This window comes from Hordeum vulgare, chromosome 5H, assembly GCF_904849725.1.
Source record: "Hordeum vulgare subsp. vulgare chromosome 5H, MorexV3_pseudomolecules_assembly, whole genome shotgun sequence".
Taxonomy (NCBI): Eukaryota; Viridiplantae; Streptophyta; class Magnoliopsida; order Poales; family Poaceae; genus Hordeum; species Hordeum vulgare.
In genome coordinates, this window is record NC_058522.1 from 443,780,672 (window position 1) to 443,792,949 (window position 12,278).

Below are 12,278 nucleotides of genomic sequence, written 5' to 3' on the forward strand. Positions count from 1 at the left end.
CTCGGTACCACCAAGTTTGGTTCTGGTGTGACCGAAAAACACTGACCAACTCCGTGGTTAGCCATTTGCTAAGATTGGAATTTCTGAGTTCTGTAAATTTGTGCCACTGAGTCTGGTAACTGCCTTGGCTAGTGAAAATCGGACCCTCCGAGATTCATATATCGGTCTCACCGAAAAGCCTAAAGTTGCCACATTTTGCACTAGTCAGTGCAACCGAGATTTTACTCCGGTTTCACCGAGTTGGGAAATAATGTTGTACCAATTGGATTTTTGGAGATGCCTATATATACCCCTCACTACTGGAATCCAGTAATTTGCCATTAGCCAGTTCTTTGCCGTATGCTGGCTGATGGCAAAGAACCTCTTTGTCATCACCTGACTTCAAGCAGATGGTAAAGGGCTGACTAATGGCAAACAGACTATTTGCCATTGGTCAGTCCTTTGTCGTCTGCCAGCGGACGGCAAAGAGACCTAGGGCAGACGACAAAGAGGACAGATGGGTCCCACTAGACCATGGGCCTGGCCAGGTCCGACGGATGGGCTCTTTGCCGTCCGCCTGGCCTTTGTCGTCCACCGTGGGGCTCTTTGCCGTCCGGGGGTAGACGACAAAGGGGACATGCCTATAACGGCCGTTCCCCCAGCCCCTCGCTCCACTACCCCACTCCCCCATTGTCTCTCTCTCCACCCGCGTGCGCGCCTCGCTCCACCACCACAGGCGGCTGGCCACCCCTCCACCGACCCCGGTGCCACCCGCTGCGCCGCCCCCTCCCCTCACCCACCCCCGGCGCCGCCCCCTTCCCTAACCGGCTCCCGGTGCCGCCCCTCCTCTCACTGGCTACGGGCGCCGCCGCTCCTCTCACTCGCTGCGGGCACCGCCCCCTCCCCTCAGCCGCCCCCGGTGCCGTCTTCTCGCCTCATCGTCTCTCGGCGCCGCCCCTCCTCTCACCGGCTGCGGGCGTCGCCCCCTCCCCTCACCGGGTGCGGGCACCGCCCCCTCCCCTCACCCGCCCCCGGTGCCGCCCCCTCGCCTCATCGTCTCCCGGCGCCGCCCCTCCTCTCATCGGCTGCGGGCGCCGCCCCCTCCTCTCACTGGCTCCCTGCGCAGGCCCCTCCCATCACCGGTTCCCGTCGACGCCCCCTCCCATCACCGGCTTCCGGCGACGCCCCTCCCCTTACCAGCTCCCGGTGACGCCCCTCCCCTCACCGGACGTCCCCAACTCCGGTGAGTGCCTCCGGTACCCCTATTTTTTAGCTTTTTTCTTTTAGATTAGATAGTTAGTTTATTTTCTTTTTTTTGTTAAATTAGATGGTTAGTTTATTTTCTGTTTTTTCTTTTAAATTAGATAGTTAGTTTTTTTATGTTTTTTCTATTAATTTAGATAGTTAGTTTATTAGGTAGAAAAAGGTAGATAGAAAAGAAAAAAAATAGATAGAAAAGAAAAAACTTAGAAGAAAATAAGAGAAGAAAAAAAAACTAGAAGAAGAAGAAGAAAGAGGAGAGGAGGAGAAAGAGAAAAGAAATAAGAAGAAGAAGAAGAAAAAGAGGGGGAGGAGGAGGAGGAGAAAAAAGAAGAATAATAATAATAATAATAAGATGATGATCAAGAAGAAGAAGAAGAAGAAGAAGAGAATTATGAACCTCACATTAACCGAGAGACATATGAAGGAGAATTCTTCCAAGAAACACTTATGTCCAAGAAACGTTTCAAGAACCGCTCTACTTCACCCCAGAACATTGAGTAGACAGCGACAGTGAATCCATCTTAACCCATGAGCCCGAACAGGAGGAGCCGGAAGAAGAAGAGGTTACTGCTGCGGATGACCTGTCACTTCCTGACCGATTACATAATGGTGACCTTCCACCTGTTCTTCGTGATAGTGATGATGATGATGCATTTATTGATGATAGTGATGATCATGATGCATTTATTCGTCCGGAAGCATATATAGACGAGCATGATTATTATTAGTTCATGCCAGGTGTTCAACTATTACTATATATAAATTTTTATTACTCATGTTAGGTATTCAATTTTTATTAGTCATGTTGGTATTTATGATGATGATACACTTAAATTATATACATTTTTTTACTCATGTTGGTATTTATGTTGTACTAATTTCATTTACTCTTTGTCATGACAGGTGTTGAAAGATGGTGGGAAAGGGTCGAAAGAACTCCCCGGTTCCTTCTTCGTCGGCGGGTGGTAGGATGGGTACTTCCATTCCTACCTCGCCTCTTCGGAGAGAATTGCTCTCTACTCTGCATGGAGTGTCCGCTTCTTCGACTCTCGCAGTATCCGTGAGGGGAGGTCGACCCCCCGCGAAGCCGAGAGGTACTAAAGGTATTACTCATGTTGGTATTTATGTTGTACTCATGTTGGTATTTATGTTGTACTCATGTTGGTATTTATATACATTTTATTACTCATGTTGGTATTTATGTTGTACTAAAGGTACACGTGGCCGAGGGAGAGGTAGGGTGGCGGCTGCCACGCCTTCCTTGCCGCCACCCCAAGCTGATTCACCTAAGCACAGGACTCGTAGGGTGGATTCGTGTGAGGTGGAGGCTACACGGTCTCCGGTTCACGAGCCTCAAGTTGACGAGCCTCTGGTGGACGAGCCTTCGACCCACGAGACTCGTGTCCCAGAGGCTTCGTTCCAGGCGACTCCGGAGCAAAGCAGGGATGAGGGTACGTCCCCAGAGACCCAATGGGATACCTGGGCTGATTTGGGTCAGCCTGAGCCAAGTGGCCATGCTGATAGCAACGAGGAGATGGGTGAGGGGGCCACCGTCTACCAGCGTGGTAGTTCAGGGCTCCCGCTCATGCCGGCGACTAGCAAGCAGAGGTGGTCGATTAAGCCAAATGGCGACAAGTAAGTTAATTTACTCTTATTTAACCTTTTGCCTTCATGTTTTCTCAAATATCTAATGTTTTGGCTCTAATTTGTCATACTGCAGGGGCTGGATTGTTGCCAAGGGTGTTCGCAAGCCCAACATCATCCTTGGTGTGCTTTGCCGTCAAAACTTCCCAAGGTTTGTTACGTTGCCCGGTCGGGAGCGAGAGGTAGGAATGACCTCGGAGAACTACTTGGGTGCCCCGGCCCCGCCGGAGGTGGAGATCGACGATGTTTTGTGCCACACGAGGGCCGACATGGTGATCCGATAGTTCTGGGTAATTTGTCCTTTACACAATTATAAATAAACCATAGCTAGTTATTGTACTAATCGGTGTTGTCTCGTTTGCAGACCTACTACAGGTGTGAGGAGGGATACGAGGAGGACGCGGCAAAGGTTATGGAAATTGAATGTCGCCGCCTACTTCAAAACTTTCGGCATGAGGCTCAGGTGCAGGCTGTTCGAGACTACTATGCCTCGCGGCGTATTAGGAAGGACAAGGCGAAGTGCCGCGATTCTAAGATGGAGAAGAAACATTACATGAAGGTAATTACATATTATTCAGGCCTTGTAGTTATTTTCCTTGATTTGATTCTTGCGTGTTGCGCTCAAATTTCTCTTTATTAACTTAGGTGCCCCCGAGATGGTGTGTGGATAAGATGGATTGTTGGGAGGCCTTGGTGGATCAGTGGTGCTCCGAAATGTGGGATGCCAGCCACAACAACGCCAAGGAGAGGCATGGAAAAATGGTTGGTGTGCCACACCATCAAGGGAGCATCAACTTAATCCAATTTGGCAAGAACTGGGTATGTGGTTTGCTTCATGCCTCATGCAATTCATTTTTAATTCTATCTTGAGCCCTTTACTAATACATTTTCTCTCTCTCTCTCTCTTTTAGGTGCATCACAATAAGACGGAGGTGCCACACATGTACGACCTGTATGTGATGGACCATACTGCCTCGTACAAGAAGGTCAAGGCATTCTCTGAGTCTGACCTCGAGCATCCAGAAAACTTCACCAACATCTCCTCCCACCAAAAGCTCATGAAGTACAGAGATCACGGGAAGGTGAGGAAAGGGGAGGACTTTAACGCGAGCGAGGGGCCTATTGATCCAGAGCTGGTTATGATAGCTGGAAACAGGAGGCCCCATGGCTCGATCGCCATTGGAGACGGCCTTACACGTTGTCCTAGCACTCTCCAGCAGATAAAGGCATGCCAAACGAGCTCATGTCCTGAGATAACACCTCGTCCACGGCCAGTCGAGCTCTCCATCGACGTTAGTTTAATGGACTCAACTATCTTTCCGCATTATGTTGTGCGTGGGAACCAATATGATTACAATGCTAATAATGAGTTGTGTTGCAGGCTCCTCTTCTGAAAGAGAGAGAGGCAATGCAGGCGCTTTTGGTAGAGAAGGATAAGGAGATGAAGGAGCTGGAGGAGAGGACGGCTCCATTGGTAGAGGCGGAGAGGACACGGAATGATGCGTCTAACAGGGCCATGTACGAGCTCTTCGTGGTAAGTTTCTTCTTCATATTATTTCAAATTTTGCATTTTAATGTCCGTTTCATTAATAACTAAAAAGTTTGACTTGTCGAAACCAAATGTACAGTCTATGTGTGAGAACACTGGCCACGTCCCTCCGCCGATTCCAGTCATTAACATGGTGGGGACGGTGAGTTTCATTTCAATGGAGTGATCTCAAGAGTATCATCATGCTAACGACACATTGCAAATGATGTTTGGTGCAGAATATCTCCCGAAACGCATCGCACGACCCTTCTACAGTGGAGCCTTCTCCAGGGCAGCCTTCTCCATGTGAAACAAGCCAGAGCTACCGTGCTTCACTGCCGTGATGACGATAATTGTATGTTATTTCTAGTGTTTTGCTTAACAACCGCATAATGATCCAATATGGTTTATTAAGCATACTTAGCTCCAAAATGACATATTTAACCCAAGTTAGCTCCAAAACGACATATAGTTAGCTTGGCTTCCACCTAAATGACATAATTAGCTTAGTTAGCTCCAAAATGACCTATTTAATAAAAAATGACCTATACTTAGCTAAGTTCTCTCCTAAATGACATAATTAGGCTTACGTAGTCCAAGATGACCTATTCCCCCTAACTTAGATATTAAATGACCTATAATTAGCTTAGATAGCTCCAAAATAGCTTAATAAGCATAGTTAGCTCCGAAATGACCTATTTTACCCATGTTAGGTCCGAAATGACCTATAGTTAGCTAGGCTTCCACCAAAATGATATAATTAGCTTAGTTAGCTCCAAAATGGTCTATTTAATAAAAAATGACCTATACTTATCTAATTATCCTCCGAAATGACATAATTAGCTCCAAAAAGGCATACTTACCTAATTTAGCTCGAAGAAGAGGGCAAGAGGAGAAGAAAGAGGAAAAATGAAAAGAAGGAAGAAGAAGAAGAAGAAGAGAAGAAGAAGGAGAAGGAGAAGGAGGAGAAGAAGGTGAAGGAGCCCTCCTTCTTCTTCTCTCCTCCTTCTTCTCCTTCTTATTTTCCTTCTTCTTCTCTTCTTCTTTTCTTCTTATTCTCCTCTTCCTTCTGCTTCTCCTCCTCCTCCTCCTTCTTCTTCTTCTTCTTCTCCTTCTTCTTCTATTCTTGCTTCTTCTCTTTCTTCTTCTACGTAGCTTATTTTCCCCAACAAAGATATACTTAGCTAATTGTCCTCCAAAATGACATAATTTTCGTAGTTAGCTCCAAAATGGTCTATTTGATAAAAGAATGACCTATACTTAGCTAATTGTCCTCCAAAATGACATAATTAGCTCCAAAAGGCATAATTAGCTAATTTAGCTCGAAGAAGGGGACAAGAGGAGAAGAAAGAGGAAAAATTAAAAGAAGGAAGAAGAAGAAGAAGAGAAGAAGAAGAGAAGAAGAAGGAGAAGGAGAAGGAGGAAAAGAAGGAGCAGGAGCCCTCCTTCTTCTTCTCTCCTCCTTCTTCTCCTTCTTCTTCTCCTTCTTCTTATCTTCTTCTTTTCTTCTTCTTCTCCTCTTCCTTCTCCTTCTCCTTCTCCTCCTCCTCCTCCTTCTTCTTCTTCTTTTTCTTCTCCTTCTTCTTCTCTTCTTGCTTCTTCTCTTTCTTCTTCTACGTAGCTTATTTTCCCCCAACAAAGATATACTTAGCTAATTATCCTCCAAAATGACATAATTAGCTTAGTTAGGTAAAAACATCACAAGAACCTTGGTTAGCTCATTAGAATGACTAATTTAGCTCCAAAATGACATAATAAGCTCAAAATGGCATAAGAACCTTGGTTAGCTCATGAATATTATGTACTTAGCGTGTTTTCCTATAAATTGACATAATTAGCCTATTTAGCTCCAAAAAGACATACTTAGCTAATAATCAGCTATTAAATAGCCTATAATTATCTTAGCTAGCTCCAAAATGCCTTAATAATCATAGTTGGCTCCAAAATGACATATTTTAGTCAAGTTAGCTCTAGAATGGCCTATACTTAGCTTGGCTTCCACCTAAATGACATAATTATCTTAGTTAGCTCCAAAATGGCCTATTTAAGAAAAAATGACCTATATTTAGCTAATATCCTCCAAAATGACATAATTAGCTCCAAAAAGGCATAATTAGCTAATTTTGCTCGGAGAAGAGGACAAGAGGAGAAGAAAGAGGAAAAATTAAAAGGAAGAAGAAGAAGAAGAGAAGAAGAAGAGAAGAAGAAGGAGAAGGAGAAGGAGGAGAAGAAGGAGAAGGAGCCCTCCTTCTTCTCTCCTCCTTCTTCTCCTTCTTCTTCTCCTTCTTCTTCTCTTCTTCTTTTCTTCTTCTTCTCCTCTTCATTCTTCTTCTCCCTCTCCTCCTCCTCCTCGTCCTCCCTTTCTTCTTCTTCTTTTTCTTCTCCTTCTTCTTCTCTACTTGCTTCTTCTCTTTATTCTTCTACGTAGCTTATTTTCCCCCAACAAAGACATACTTAGCTAATTATCCTCCAAAATGACATAATTAGCTTAGTTAGCTAAAAACATCATAAGAACCTTGGTTAGCTCATTAAAATGATTAATTTAGCTCCAAAATGACATAATAAGCTCAAAATGGCATAAGAAACTTGGTTAGCTCATGAATATTATATACTTAGCTTGTTTTCCTCCAAAATGACATAATTAGCCCATTCAGCTCCAAAAAGACATACTTAGCTAATAATCAGCTATTAAATAGCCTATAATTAGCTTAGCTAGCTCCAAAATGCCTTAATAATCATAGTTGGCTCCAAAATGACATATTTTACCCGAGTTAGCTCTAGAATGGAATATGCTTAGCTTGGCTTCCACCTAAGTAACATAATTAGCTTAGTTAGCTCCAAAATGGACTATTTGATAAAAATGACCTATACTTAGTTAATTATCCTCCAAAATGACATAATGATCTCCAAAAAGGCATAATTAGCTAATTTAGCTTGAAGAAGAGGTCAAGACGAGAAGAAAGAGGAAAAATGAAAAGAAGGAAGAAGAAGAAGAAGACAAGAAGAAGGGAAGAAGAAGGAGAAGGAGAAGGAGGAGAAGAAGGTGAAGGAGCCCTCCTTCTTCTTCTCTCCTTCTTCTTATCCTTCTTCTTCTCCTTCTTCTTCTCTTCTTCTTTTCTTCTTATTTTCTTCTTCTTCTCCTCTTCCTTCTCCTTCTCCTTCTCCTCCTCCTCCTCCTCCTCCTTCTTCTTCTTCTTCTTCTCCTTCTTCTCCTTCTTCTTCTCTTCTTGCTTCTTCTCTTTCTTCTTCTACGTAGCTTATTTTCCCCAACAAAGACATACTTAGCTAATTATCCTCCAAAATGACATAATTAGCTTAGTTCGGTAAAAACATCATAAGAACCTTGGTTAGCTCATTAAAAATACTAATTTATCTCTAAAATGACATAATAAGCTCAAAATGGCATAAGAACCTTGGTTAGCTCATGAATATTATATACTTAGCTTGTTTTCCTCGAAATAGCCTATAATTAGCTTAGCTAGCTCCAAAATGCCTTAATAATCATAGTTGGCTCCAAAATGACATATTTTACCCAAGTTAGCTCTAGAATGGTCTATACTTAGCTTGGCTTCCACCTAAATGACATAATTAGCTTAGTTAGCTCCAAAATGGCCTATTTAATAAAAAAATGACCTATAATTACCTAAGTTCTCTTCTAAATGACATAATAAGGCTATGTAGCTCCAAAATGATCCATTCCACCTAACTTAGCTATTAAATAGCCTATAATTAGCTTAACTAGCTACAAAATGCCTTAATAATCATAGTTGGCTCCAAAATGACATATACTTAGCTAAGTTCTCTCCTAAATGACATAATAAGGCTATGTAACTTCAAGATGACTTATTCCCCCTAACTTATCTATTAAATGGCCTATACTTAGCTAAGTTCTCTCTGAAATGACCTATACTTCTCTTCTTCATCCAATCTTCTTCTTCTAACTTTCTTATTTGCCATTTTGCAGATTACATTCACTTCACGGGAAGCTTGATTTATATTGACGGAGTGCTTGAATATGGTTTCTTCTACCATGGCTTCACGGAAGCTTAGGTTCAAACTTTGTATGCATGGATGAAACTAGTGTAATATATGGTTTGGTACGGATGCAACTTGCATAATATGTATGTATTATGGATGAAAGTTATTTTAATATGGTTATGAGTATGGAAACAAAATTATTTCTGTCAAATATATATATATCCTGATTATTGTGAGAATTATTCCTGATTTGTGTGAAAATTGCTGGATATTATAGAAAATAAAATAAATAGGGGCTGTTTTGAGCCTTTGTCGTCCGCCCACCGACGGCAAAGGGCTGGCAGCAGACGGCAAAGGCTCCACAGCCTGGGCTGAAACACGTTGGGGGTGCCCCCTTTGTCGTCTGCCTCAAACATAGCTCACAACAAAGGGGGGAGGGCACACAACAAAGGGGAGTAGGGCAGACGACATAGGTGGAGGGAGAGAGGGGCTGGGTGCCCCCCTTTGCCGTCAGCCTCAGACATGGCTCACGGCAAAGGGGGGAGGGCAGACGGCAAAGGGGAGTATGCAGATGGCAAAGGATAGGTGGGCCCAGCAGGCTGTTGTTAGCACTTAACGGAGCACCTTGTGGATCTGCCGTCCCATTTTCTTTGCCCTGTGCCCCATGGCAAACATTCTTTGTCGTCCGCCTTCTAAAGGCAGATGGCAAAGAACCTCTTCACCGGATAAATCTTTACCATCTAGTTTGCCATATGCCGACAGATTGCAAAGGCTTTGCCGTCCGAGGTTCCCCCCTTTGGCGTCTGCCATGGCAGACGGCAAAGTCTCAGATTCCTGTAGTGCCTCCACCTACCTCTCATTCGTATAGGAAGCACTCAAAATGAACCAATACTTGCCCTATCGGTTTTCTCAGAGAAAGCCACCTACTCATGTGTTGAGATCAAGATATTCCATTCCGACCATATGAATCTTGATTTCTAGCCTCCCCAAGTTGCTTTCCACCCAATCAATATCTTCTACCCAAGCCAAGTCTATGAGAGAGTGATTGAGTGTTGAGGAGACTATCTTTTGAAGCACAAGAGCAAGGAGTTCATCATACTTCAACACTATTACCTTTTGAAGACTGGTGTCTCCTAGATTGGTTAGGTGTCGCTTGGGAGCCTCCGACTTCGCGTGGAGTTGAACCACGAAGTTTGTAAGTTCAAGGAGATCGCCTACTTTGTGAAGATCTACCCCGAGTGAGGCTAGTCCTTCGTGGAGGAAGCCATGATGGAATAGACAAGGTTGCTTCTTCGTGGACCCATCGCGGGTTGATCCCTCCATGGACTCTAGCGTCTGTTACCCTCCGTGGGTTGAAGTCTCCAACAACGTGGACGTATGATAGAACCACCTATCGGAACCACGCCAAAAATCATTGTGTCATCTTTGCGTTTGATCTTCCTACACTCTACTACTTACTTTCATGTGCATGTATTTACTTTTCGTTGCTATACTCGTAGACTTGCATGTGTAGGGTGTACTTGACCTGCTATAAATGCTAAAATCTGTCAACCATAAAATTTGGGAAAAGGTTAGGTTCTACTTTTGGTAGTGTGTTCACCTCCTCTAGATATCCCTTCTAGTGATCCAATAATTGGTATCGTAGCTTTGGTCTCCATAGCCTTGGTTTAATCACCATTGGAGGAAGATGGATGTGTCTAGTTTGGGGAACCTTAGTTGTAGGGTTCCTATTCTTAATAGGGAGTACTATAGTCAATGGAAAAATGAAAGGCTAGATATCTTTGATAAATTTCATTTGAGCAAGTATGTTGAAAACACTTATGCGCCTCCCATTGATCCCTTACATCCTTCTCATGAGGAAGAATTTGATATGCTTTGCAATCTTTGAACTATTAATCTTATCATTAGAGGATTGCCAAGAATTGTGCTTAATCAAATGAAGAATTTTGAGTGTGCTTATACTTTGTGGAAAGCTTTGGAAAAAGATATCCCAATTATTCCTTGAAAAATCTTGATGTCATATTCCATAAATATATTGTCTTTCACAAAATGAACCCCAATGATCCAAACTTTGATAATTATTTTTTTGAGCTTTCTGACCTCATGCGTGCTAAAGGATATGTCATTACCATCAATAACATCATTTTTGAAGCTATTCGCATACATAAACTTGAACATTTTTATGGTCAAAATTCTAACGAATCTCTTGATTCTCATGACGAGGATATTACCTTTGACAATGACAATGTGGAACACGACTACTATGATGAAGATGAGAGGTTTGATATCGAGTGTAAGAACATGATGAGCCTAAGTCTTATGGTGAACCTTAGAGACTACATGGTCGGAGGAAAGGTGTGGATACTCGATAGTGGATGCACTGATCACATGACCGGAAATAGGGATATGTTTCAAGAGATCACACCAAACCATGGACCACAAAGGTATGTGACCTTTGGAGACAACTCCAAGGGTAAGGTACTAGGTCTTGGTAAGGTAGCCATTTCTCATCATAGTTCCATTCGAAATGTCATGCTTGTTGAATCTCTTGGCTGCAATCTCCTTTCCATATCTAAACTAGCGGACTTTGGTTTCAATGTGCTATTTACGAAAGTTGATTGCCAAGTGTTTTGTCAAGATAATCGTAACATGGGCTTTACCGGTTCTCGTAGAGGTGATCTATACATTGTCGATTTCACTAAAAAATACAAACCTCGTCATTTATTATTGCAAAATCATATAAAGTTTGCTATGACATAGAAGCCTAGGACATGATCTCGTACATGTCCTATTGCAAAATCATCTAAAGTTGGCTATGGTGTAGAAGGCTGGGACATGTTGGTATGCGTAATCTAGACAAGCTTATCACAGGTGATCATATTCTTGGTGTTAAAGATGTTATCTTTGATAAAGATAGACTTTGTAATGCTTGTCAAGCACGAAAACAGGTAGGTGGTAGTCATCCTGTGAAGGACATCATGACTACTAGATGGCCACTCAAGCTTCTTCAGATGTATCTCTTTGGTCCCAATGCTTACAATATCCTAAGTGGAAATTCTCTTGGTCTAGTCATTGTTGATGATTTTTCCAGATTTACGTGGGTATTCTTTCTTGATGACAAGTCACAGGTACAAAAGATCTTCAAGAACTTCGCTCGGAAATCCCAAAATCATTTTGAAGTGAAGATGAAGAAAGTTTGGAGCGACAACATATCGGAGTTCAAGAACACTAATGTGGATACTTTCCTTGATGAGGAAGGTATCTCACATGAGTTCTCAACTACATACACACCGCAACAAAATGGAGTTGTTGAGAGGAAGAACCGGACTCTCATAGAGATGGCTAGAATAATGCTCGACGAATACAAGATGCTAAGACACTTTTGGGTAGAAGCCGTGGAAACAGCTTGTCATGCCACAAACCGACTATACCTACACAAGCTTCTCGATAAAACGGCATATGAGCTACTCACCCGTAACAAACCCCATGTTGATACTTTTGGGTATTCGGCTCAAAGTGCTACATTCTTGATAAGCATCGACATTCTAAATTTGCCCCCTAAATATCATGAAGGTTTCCTACTTTATTATGGATCAAATTCTCACACTTACCGTGTCTACAACAACTTCACTCGAAAAGTTGAAGAGATGGTAGATGTGAAGTTTGATGAATCTAAAGGATCACATGTCGAACATTTGCCAAATGATGTAGGAGATAAAGAAACCTTTAGAAGTTATTCAAGACTTGTCCATCGGCAAGATTCGTCCCAAGGACGTGAAGGAATGTACTTCATCAACACAAGTGGAAGCTCCTACTTCACGTCAAGGTGAACCATAAAATGTCATGGAGGCATCCACAAGCGGAACAAGACAAGATGAAGAGGAGG